This window comes from Eubalaena glacialis, chromosome 20 (assembly GCF_028564815.1).
Source record: "Eubalaena glacialis isolate mEubGla1 chromosome 20, mEubGla1.1.hap2.+ XY, whole genome shotgun sequence".
NCBI lineage: Eukaryota > Metazoa > Chordata > Mammalia > Artiodactyla > Balaenidae > Eubalaena > Eubalaena glacialis.
The window spans coordinates 48910023-48919811 of NC_083735.1; the positions used below are offsets into that span (position 1 = coordinate 48910023).

General features: G+C 38.8%; 1 long non-coding RNA gene across 1 annotated transcript; it reads left to right on the plus strand.

The window, feature by feature from the left end:
* Window positions 1-8130, plus strand: LOC133081330 (uncharacterized). The gene is made up of 4 exons (XR_009698780.1): window positions 1-160; window positions 1336-1434; window positions 2239-2297; window positions 8050-8130. It is a non-coding gene; the product is annotated as an uncharacterized LOC133081330 (long non-coding RNA).
* Window positions 8131-9789: the final 1659 nt, after the last annotated feature.

Consider the following 9789-nt stretch of genomic DNA (forward strand, 5'->3'; position numbering starts at 1 on the left):
ATATTATTTTGGGGGTGTTGGGCACCAACAGAGCCCATTGAATCCACATGACTCGGCCGATAGGGGAGCACACATGTCACCATACCCGCTGTCCAGGAATCAGAGGAGGAGGTGCCCTGGGGTGAAGCCTGGGCCACAGCCCCGGTTAGCAGCTCTGCAGGTACGGTGTTCTGTGTGACATTTCGCTTCTGCTGGGGAGGGGGGTGTGACGTTTGTCTTGGGGGCAGCTTTATAATTTGAGTAAGAAATGGCATGTTGCTGCTATCATTTTAACATCAGCTCATATTTTGGGATGGCCTGTCAGAGCAGCAGCTTATGACTGTGAATATCGTCCTGCGGTTGTGTTCTATTTAAATATCCAAGGATATAGTTGGGACAATTTGGGCTAAAAATAATCTCCATTGAAGTGTTTAACCAATTGGCACATTAGCCTTAATCTTAGTTTTGGCATCTTCTCTGAACGGGGGATTTTTAGGGAAGGAGAAAATGACACAGTGATTCAGTTTGTCTTAAACCTATCAAGCTGGAGTAATGGCATCCCTACTGCCCTGTTTTATGACTCTTAGGGCTGTAGAGCTGCATCCTGAACGTGACCTAGTGTGGTGGTTCTTTAAGTATGAGTGTAGACAGAATGACCCAGGGTTCGTTATACAGTAACAGGAACAGATGCCTTAGCCTAATCCCAGAGGTTAGAGCTCTTTAGAGCTAGAGCTGGGCAGGCATCTGTATTTTAAGCCATCCTCAGGTGATCCTAGTACCCATCTCCCCATGTAAGAAGAACCAGCCCTGTATTTTATAGATGAGAAAATCAGGGCAAAGTCAAATGGCTTGCCTACAGCTGGTTCAGTGGTGTCAAGATTTTATCACCAGATAGTATGCAATTTCAGAATTTTATGGCTAGAAGAAATTTTCCAGGTCATCAGTTCTGTAGCACACTTTATAGCTCAGTATAAATCATGCTTGTTCATACCATTTCCAAATAAGATATGAACGCAGAGAAATAGTGTTTTCTCAAAGCCCATCTTCTATCCTGGCCATGGTAAACATCAAAACGTCAGTCACCAGAATTTCTTTACAATTTTAATGGATATTTTTTGTTAATTTCAGGAACAGTCAATTATTTGCAGTATTTTTTATTGTATAACCTGTGATGCCCTATAAAATTTTTTTGAAAATAGATTTAAAGTTGAAGTGAAGGATTGAAATTTTTTATCTGAGTTACTTATTTTTCAGTCTTAGCGAATGTGTAACACTGTGTGAGAATTTTCTCTACTTTATTAGAGTCTTTTTGTTTTTAAAATCTGATTGATTTTTAGCTTTTTTTTTTTTTTCAAGACATCTTACCTTGGAAACAGCACAGCTTGGCTTCCGTGTCATCGCTGAGTTCAGAGAATCCTAGTTTCACCGTGTCCTCAGTAGAGACCAGAGAACCAGGTTTGTTCCTTCAAGAAGTGTCCCAGTGCCTTGGAATTCAGCAGCTGTTTCCAGAAGTAAATAATCACGTCAGATGCCTGTGAATGGACTGTATGGCCGAGTGACCCGTTGCGATATTCATGGAAGAATGGTTTTAAAAAAAACACAAAACTGAAGAAAAGGCAAATTTCAAGAATCGGCCCAATGCCATTTAGGATTTTTGAGCAGCTGAAAGAAGATAGTTTTGCAAATATGAGCAACAAGACTCTAGCATATTTCTTTACATGTTTCTTACATTGTCTTTGTTAACCCATTGCTTTTGTGTATAATATTTGAGTTATTTTTCCCCTGCTGCTAAAGCTGGTAATCTGCTTACGATCAGAGTTTCAATCTGTGTGGATAGAGAAATAGTAGATACAATAGGAGAAATGGGAGCTTATAATAGGATGTTGGCCCTCAGAAATTGACTTTCACTGAAGAATTCCTCAAGGCGCGGGATGTTGAGAAACTGCTTCTTCTCAGTGATTGTTCAAAGCTTTGCGGCTTTAGGTTCATCTTCCTTTATCTTCTTCTCAGCCTCTGTGTGTGCCTTTTTTTCTTGCACAGTTTTTTGGACCGAAAATCTGATGACTATATTTTTTCAGCTTAAAAATAAAGAGTTATATGAATTACAGCTTCATAAATAGACCTTTGGTACGGTAGCTCTTCTACCCTTGGTTATTTCCTAGGATTAAGAGTAGAATAATTTCCCTTCTTTTTCAGAATGGCTCTTCCTTATTGTTTTTATGTTCTTGTTAAGTGTTTTGTTTTCTCTGTTGTTTCTAGATGGAAATGAAGGATGATCTCTGTGTTCTGTTTTCAGTTATGTAGGAGTCCAGAATAAGGTGGGTAGTAGAAATTTGCATCTTTTCACTGTTATTGTTTTAACCCTGTGTTAAGCTTCCATCAGACTTTTTTTTTTTTTTTTTTTTTTTTTTTAGCAGTATTGATGTAAATGTCACCTTCTTACTCTGCCCTTTCTTTTTTAGGGCAGTAGTAAGAAGCAGGGATTTCTCCAAATACTGTTAAGCACAGAGAGAGAAAAAGTGAGAGAGAGAGAAAGCTTTTGTGATTAATAAATAAAGCAGTTGGTCACTAAGGTCATTGATGTGTATGTGTCAGTGTGAAAATTAGTTTGTGGAACAATAAATGCTGGAGAGGGTGTGGAGAAAAGGGAACCCTCTTGCACTGTTGGTGGGAATGTAAATTGATACACCCACTATGGAGAACAGTATGGAGGTTCCTTAAAAAACTAAAAATAGAACTACCATATGACCCAGCAATCTCACTACTGGGCATATACCCTGAGAAAACCATAATTCAAACAGAGTCATGTACCACGATGTTCATTGCAGCTCTGTTTACAATAGCCAGGACATGGAAGCAACCTAAATGTCCATCAACAGATGAATGGATAAAGAAGATGTGGTACATATACACAATGGAATATTACTCAGCCATAAAAAGAAACGAAATTGAGTTATTTGTAGTGAGGTGGATGGACGTAAAGTCTGTCATACAGAGTGAAGTAAGTCAGAAAGAGAAAACAAATACCGTATGCTAACACATATATATGGAATCTAAAATAAAGAAGGTTATGAAGAACCTAGGGACAGGACAGGAATAAAGATGCAGACGTAGAGAATGGACTTGAGGACACGTGGAGGGGGAAGGGTAAGCTGGGACGAAGTGAGAGAGTAGCATGGACATATATACACTACCAAATGTAGAATAGATAGCTAGTGGGAAGCAGCCGCATAGCACAGGGAGATCAGTTCGTGCTTTGTGACCACCTAGAAGGGTGGGATAGGGAGGGTGGGAGGGAGACGCAAGAGGGAGGGGATATGAGGATATATGTATATGTATAGCTGATTCACTTTGTTATAAAGCAGAAACTAACACATCATTGTAAAGCAATTATACTCCAATAAAGATGTTAAAAAATAAAGATAATACAGGAGGAAGGAAATAGGTATGGATGAAACAAGTTGACAGAAAAAAAAAAGAAAGAAAATTAGTTTGTGGATTAGAGCTAAGATGGTTAACTGACATAAGTAAATTTTATTGTTTTCAGCTCTTCTTACTTTTGCTACTAAGTCAGTTGACCTCATCAATACTTTTCTCCTCTGGAGATTGTGGAAACCATTGTTCTCAATCAAGTTTTACCCAGCAGAGAGAAACAAACAAAAGAACAGGCTTAAAAATTTAATTTAATATAGTGAAATTCCAGAAACCATTTGTCTTTTTTTTAATATTTCCTTTCCCAGAGGTTTCTTTTACTTTATCCTTGTTTTTGCCTTTCTACCCTACCTATTTATCACCTGGTCTCACTTTTACATTTTTCCTCATTTGTCCAGAATTTCTTGTTTGGTGTCTTTGCATTTTGCCTCCTTCCTTCCTTTTTCTATGACTCAGTCTCCCATTGAAAATGCTGTCTGTTCCTTGGGCACGCCTCCTTCCTCGCCGGCCCCGCCATTCTTTCTTGTCCCCTCTTGTAATTCAGTTCCTGTCCTCTCGCCCCCTGCCTGGTTCCTCCTCGCCTCTGCTCACTTCTGTCGCCTCGCGTCGGTGACGACCTCTCCTCCACCACCTCCGTCTGCTTCTGTCTGTAGAGCTCACTGATCTGTCATGGCTTTCATGGAGCTCTGATTCCTGCTCAGCCCTACATTTATGCTGTTTTCTTCCTGTACCTTTTGTGCATTTGCTCCGTGAGCTCTTTTTCTATTTTCCTTGTCCCTGGGTGGCAGGTATTTCTAGACGGCTTTGTTGTCTGTATTTGCGTAGAACACAGGTCCTTGCTGTGTATTTCCTGGGTAGCCAGGATGAATCAATTATTATTAACTTTTCTTGGAACATTGAGCTTCCTGTGTTTTCTGCTTCGAAGAATTAGACTGGTATTCTAGAAGACTAATATTACTTTAAAGAGAGGAGAGTCATATGATTTTAACATATGATTTTAACATTTTTAACTCTTTATTCAAGAGTTCATGCCATTTCACTTCACTGCCTTGTCTTGAAAAATTAAAGAAGACAGACATCCAAAGCAGGTTTGGGGGTAGGGGTGGATGGAGGATGAGAAGAGAAAGATAAATACCACAAAAGGACTCGCAGTCAGTTTCTATAACTGGAAGGAAAACGGAAACCACAAACCGCAGACTCTAACATTTAGTAGGTAAAAGGTCCCCTAAAAGAATAAAAAGTATCAGTAATTCTGTTAACTAATATGAGTACCAAGTCATCTGTATTTTTATATGTTCCTTGAAGTTCCAGGACTTTAATAACAAAACAGATACTTAATCTTTTAAATATTCATTTTATTTTGAGAGACTTGATGTCTCCTTAAGTATTAACCTGTGTCATTTTGTAATTACACCGTACCAGTCTCCAAATGTCATGAATAACCAACCCTGTTAGTTTCTTGTGTGGGAAAGCGTATAAATTGTGTGATCTTGCCCCTCTGGACTCTGGAGTCGTGTTGTAATGAAAAGGTAGCTTTTTGGCAAAATCTTAACGTTCTGCTGTTGATGGTTTACATTGTCGTGTATTTTTCCTTCATTCCTGCATGCACTATGAGTGCCGTGCTGTCCTGTAATTTCGTTTTGTGCAGTGAACTACTGGAGGTGGACTAATGTGAGTGCAGATGCAGCTTTATTCAACGTGAAGAAGAAAAACCCTATATGCCACATAATGTAGTGTCTAAATGCTATGTTAAGAACAGCCCTACAGATTCAGGCTGATCATATTGAATCTCCTTTCTGCCTGCGTCTGCCCTCCTTGAGGTAGTGGTTGGCAGATATCTTGAAGCTGGTTCTGTAATGTTCACCACCCATGAGCAGCTAGCAGAATCAACATCAGAACCACTGTTAAGTACTAACAAGAAATGCATGCAGATGTGCTAAATACAGGACTGTGTTCTGGGATTACAGAGATGAGCAAGGTGTGAGCCATTCTCTCCGGAAGCTCATCATTGAGTAGGAAATGTTGATAAGTGAACGACTGCAATACAGTAGGGCAGATGCAAAAATATACGTAAGTAGCTGCTGTCATACGCAGAGATTAATTGGGAGAGTCAGAAAGTAGAGGTCAAAAACCTCAAAAAGTCAGATATAATGTGTAGGTAACGGGGGATGTGCGTGTGTATGTATTGTGATTATGAAGTAATTGCTGGTCTCTCCTTATTACCTGTGTGAACTGGGCAACTTACTGAAAGCACTCAGGCTCAGTGTCTTCACTTTGAAATGGTGATAATTGTCTAGTAATGTTACACAGATTAAATGAGGTAATATATACGAGGTGCCAGTATGGTCCATTATTCAGTTATTGTTTAAAAATTGGAGAAGGAAACACCCGGTAGAGAACACTGCAGATGAGCATACTCTTATTATTGTAGATAATGTTGCTGCCCCACGTGCTTGGAATTCCCATTTCAAATTTGCTTTTATAGTTTTTAGGAAAACTTAACCTTACTAAAAACCTTGTAGTCAAGCCACTCTTTTTTTTTTTAACCAAAAGAAGCTTATTTCGCTTAGTCTACTTGCCAGGTGTAGTTCTCAGTGACGGTGATTTCTTCCCATACATCACATCCATTCTCAAACTTAAAATTTGCTACAGTTAAGTATATTTGAGCTAGAATGACATCACTGGGCTAGATCTCCGTAACAACTGCTCTCAGGAAAATTGGAGTAAGATTTATTGGATACAGACGCTTTGGAGTGTGTTATAAAATCCGTCTTTGTAGAGTTGTAATCACAACACTGGGTTATATATATGAACCTAAATTTAGTTCCTGGATTATATCTATGTTTTTGTTATTTTAAAAGCTGTTTAAATTAACTTCTTTTAACAGAACCAAACTGAACAGTCTGCATTTTCTAGTGTAGTAGAAAAAATTGGCACAGTGATTTAATATTATTTTGCTTATATTATGGTTGATTAATTTCTTTAAAATCTGGGTCTATGTCCTAGACCATAGGATAAACCAGGCCGGGTAAACTTTTCACTTCTTCTGTTCTGGGTTGTTGAGTCTTGTTATAAAAGTCCACTAATTCATAGCATGATTAGACTTGTCTATTCTGTCGTAATTTTGTGTATTATAAGTGTTGTATTTGGGGTAATTTTTAAATATCAGTATTGGGATAGAACTACCAGCCCAGAATTTTGATCAAAATATATGTCTTGTCTAAAGCATCTTTAAAGTTCCTTATTTACAGTCAAGGGATTTAAATCAGTTTAGTTTGTATTTTATGGCTGGTGTTAATTTGTATTGATGTTACATTCATTTCCATAGCAAGGGAGACTTGGTGCATTAATATTCCAAAGTTTAGTGTAAGCTGGCTGTGATTAGACAAGTGGCTTTCACTTGTATTCTCTGGAAGATTCTCCACAGCAGTCCTGTGGGCATGTTAACACGTTTAATCACCCTAATGAATGTCTAGTTAGCAGAGGGCTTCGGGACATCACAGCAGATGGTGTAGAACGAGCTGAGGTGTTGGTTTTGTCTTTCAGTGCTCCATATTATATACTTTGAGAAATGAAATTTTTTTCTGATAGTGTTTTAATTTTTCTTGGATTTTTGTATATTATTGATAACAACAACAATTACCATTATGGAGCCTCAGTAGGGCCAGACTCTTGACATATATCGAACTCTTTGCTACTAGTCAGGTAATTTTCTAATAAAATTTGAGGTTATGAAATACATTTATGTAATATACATTTATGTATTATGTGCAATATGTGTTTATATTGATAAATAAATAGGCAGATAAATGTTAGGGCAGTTCTGCAGATGCATAGGTTTGTGGTGAGCGTTACATCTCCCCACTGTGAAAGTGAGGATGTTGAGGGAGGTTATTGAGCTGCCCAAGGTCACACAGACAGTAAATGGTGAAACCAGGATTGTGCTCCAGGTCTGATGTAATCCCATGCTTTCAATCACTTTTCTGTTCTGCCTTTAAAATATTTCCCTTGAAAAAGTAAAGTTTAGCTGTTTTATAAATGCATCTTATTTTGAGCTAAGGTGGTCTCTATTAATTCTATGTTGTACAGCTACTTTTTCCCAAAAATAAAACAACTGTGTTCTTGACCGTGGGAGTAATGAGGCTCAGTGTTAAAAGTAGCCAATGCTTAGTGGAAAAACAAAACCAAATACTATGGAAAAGTATAAAGGAGGTGGTGAAAATCACTAGATACGTGGTTTGGTGTATGGTTGGTCTTCCAGACTTTTTGGTGTATAAATACATATATGTATATTTTTAAAGCAAAAATAGATTCATAACATGCATGTTGTTTAGTAATTCTTCTTTCATTTATTATATATTGGCCATCATTCCACAGCATTATAAGTTTACATCTTCATGAAAATTTTTCTTTTTCATTTTTTAAAAATAATCTTTTTATTTTAGAACAGTTTTGGGTTTATGGAAAATCGCAGAGCTGGCGCAAAGAGTTCCCTGTTTCCCTGATCATTAACATCTTACCTTAGTGTGGTGTGTTTGTCAGAACTAATGAGCCAGCATTGATAGATGGTTATTAACCGAAGTCCATGCCTCCTCAGATTTCCTTAGCTTTTTTACCTCCTGTCTTTTTGTGTTCCAGGATCCCATCCAGGATTCCATACTTCAGTCTTCAGGTCTCCTTCGGCTCTCCGTGCCTGTGTCAGTTTCTTACAGACTTTTCTTGTTTTTTATGACTTGGACAGTTTGGGGGCATACTAGTCAGCTGTTGTAGAGTGCCCCTCAACTGGGGTTTGGCTGATGTTCTTCTCACAGTTCGACTGGGGTTGTGTGTTTGGGGGAGAGAGACCCCTGGGGCCAAGAGCCATTTTCATCCCATCGTTTCAAGGGTGCCTGCTGTCTGTGTGACGTTGACCTTGGTATCCTGACTGAGGCGGCGCTTGTCAGGTGTCTGTACTGCAAAGTTACTCTCTCTTTCTCCCCTTCGCATCTGTGCTCTTGGGAAGAAGGCAGCACCCACGTCAGGAGTCGGGGGCCATGCTCCACCTCTTTGGGGCGGGGCAGGGTACCTACCTACAGTGTTTGGAATTCTGCAGCCCAGGAGCTTTGTCTGTTCTCCCCAGGTATTCATTTATCCAGTCGTTTACTTATATCAGTGTAGACCAATGGGTATTTATACTTGTGTTATAATCTGACACAACACTACTGTATTGCTCAAATTGTTCCAGCTTTGGCCATCTGGAGAGCTTTCAGCTGGTTCCTGTCTCCCTTTGCCATACCCTGTTATTGTGGGTTCTTGTCTTCCTTTTTTTACATAGCTGCTTGGTATTCCACTGTAAGAGTACACCATAATATATTTAATCCCTCTTTAATGATAATTTAGGTATCAGATTTCTCACCATTGTAAACAAGCCTGTGATGAACAGTCTTCAAAAACTGTATTTATGAAAATATTCTTTGATCATTCAGGAAAAGTTGCAGTGTTAAAAGGACTGCCCATTTTACATTTTAGGTGTCCCTGACTCTTTCTTAAGGATATTTAAGCAGATTTCTGAGGAGTGAGCATTTCCACCTGACCTGGGAAAACAGTGATGTGTTTATCACTGTAGTTGCCTCCCTTCTTTTTGCTTTTTTTCATGTGATCAGGGCTGGTGGTGCAGGTGGCACCAATGGTCCCAAAAGCTGCTTTGAGAATTAATCTCTGTGTCCCTATCACCCAGCTTTGTCTGTCAGCTTGTGGCCAATCTTGTTTAAAACTGCCACCCACTACCCCCCCGACCCCCCCCCCCCTTATTATTTGCATTGAATTTATGGATGGAGTGATAAAGGGCAGAAAGTTTCCTTTTGCTTTTTCTAAGCCATACTGAAGCCAACCTTAACTGCATTATTGTATTTAAAACTATTTTATTGCAAATAAATATTCATCTTGCTAGCCCTTGTTGTTCATTGTATGAGGATTCTGGTTTTATTCTAACCTCATTCAGACTATCCTGCCTGGCATTTGACGAGATTGCAAGCTTTCCCTTTTCTTTCATGAATAGGCTTTGTGACAGTCAATCAGCTTTATTTCCCCCCATCTTGAGTGCCTTATTTGTATTATTTCCGAATTTTGGCTCCCTCTTATCTACCTGTTTCCATTCAGCGAGCACCTTTTAAAGAGGAGAAATCAATGTTACTCTTCTTCTCATTTCTAAAAAAAAGTTTAAAAGATAAATAAAAAATAACCACAGTTTCAAATACATCTCTGGTCAAGTGCATTCAGTTATCCAGGGCTGATGTGTATTGTGGATTTAAGTTCTTGGAAGACATACTGTTCAGCAGGTATGCTGTGGGCATATTTAAGATTTTACATCTGTAGTATTTCACCTACTCTACCTATATA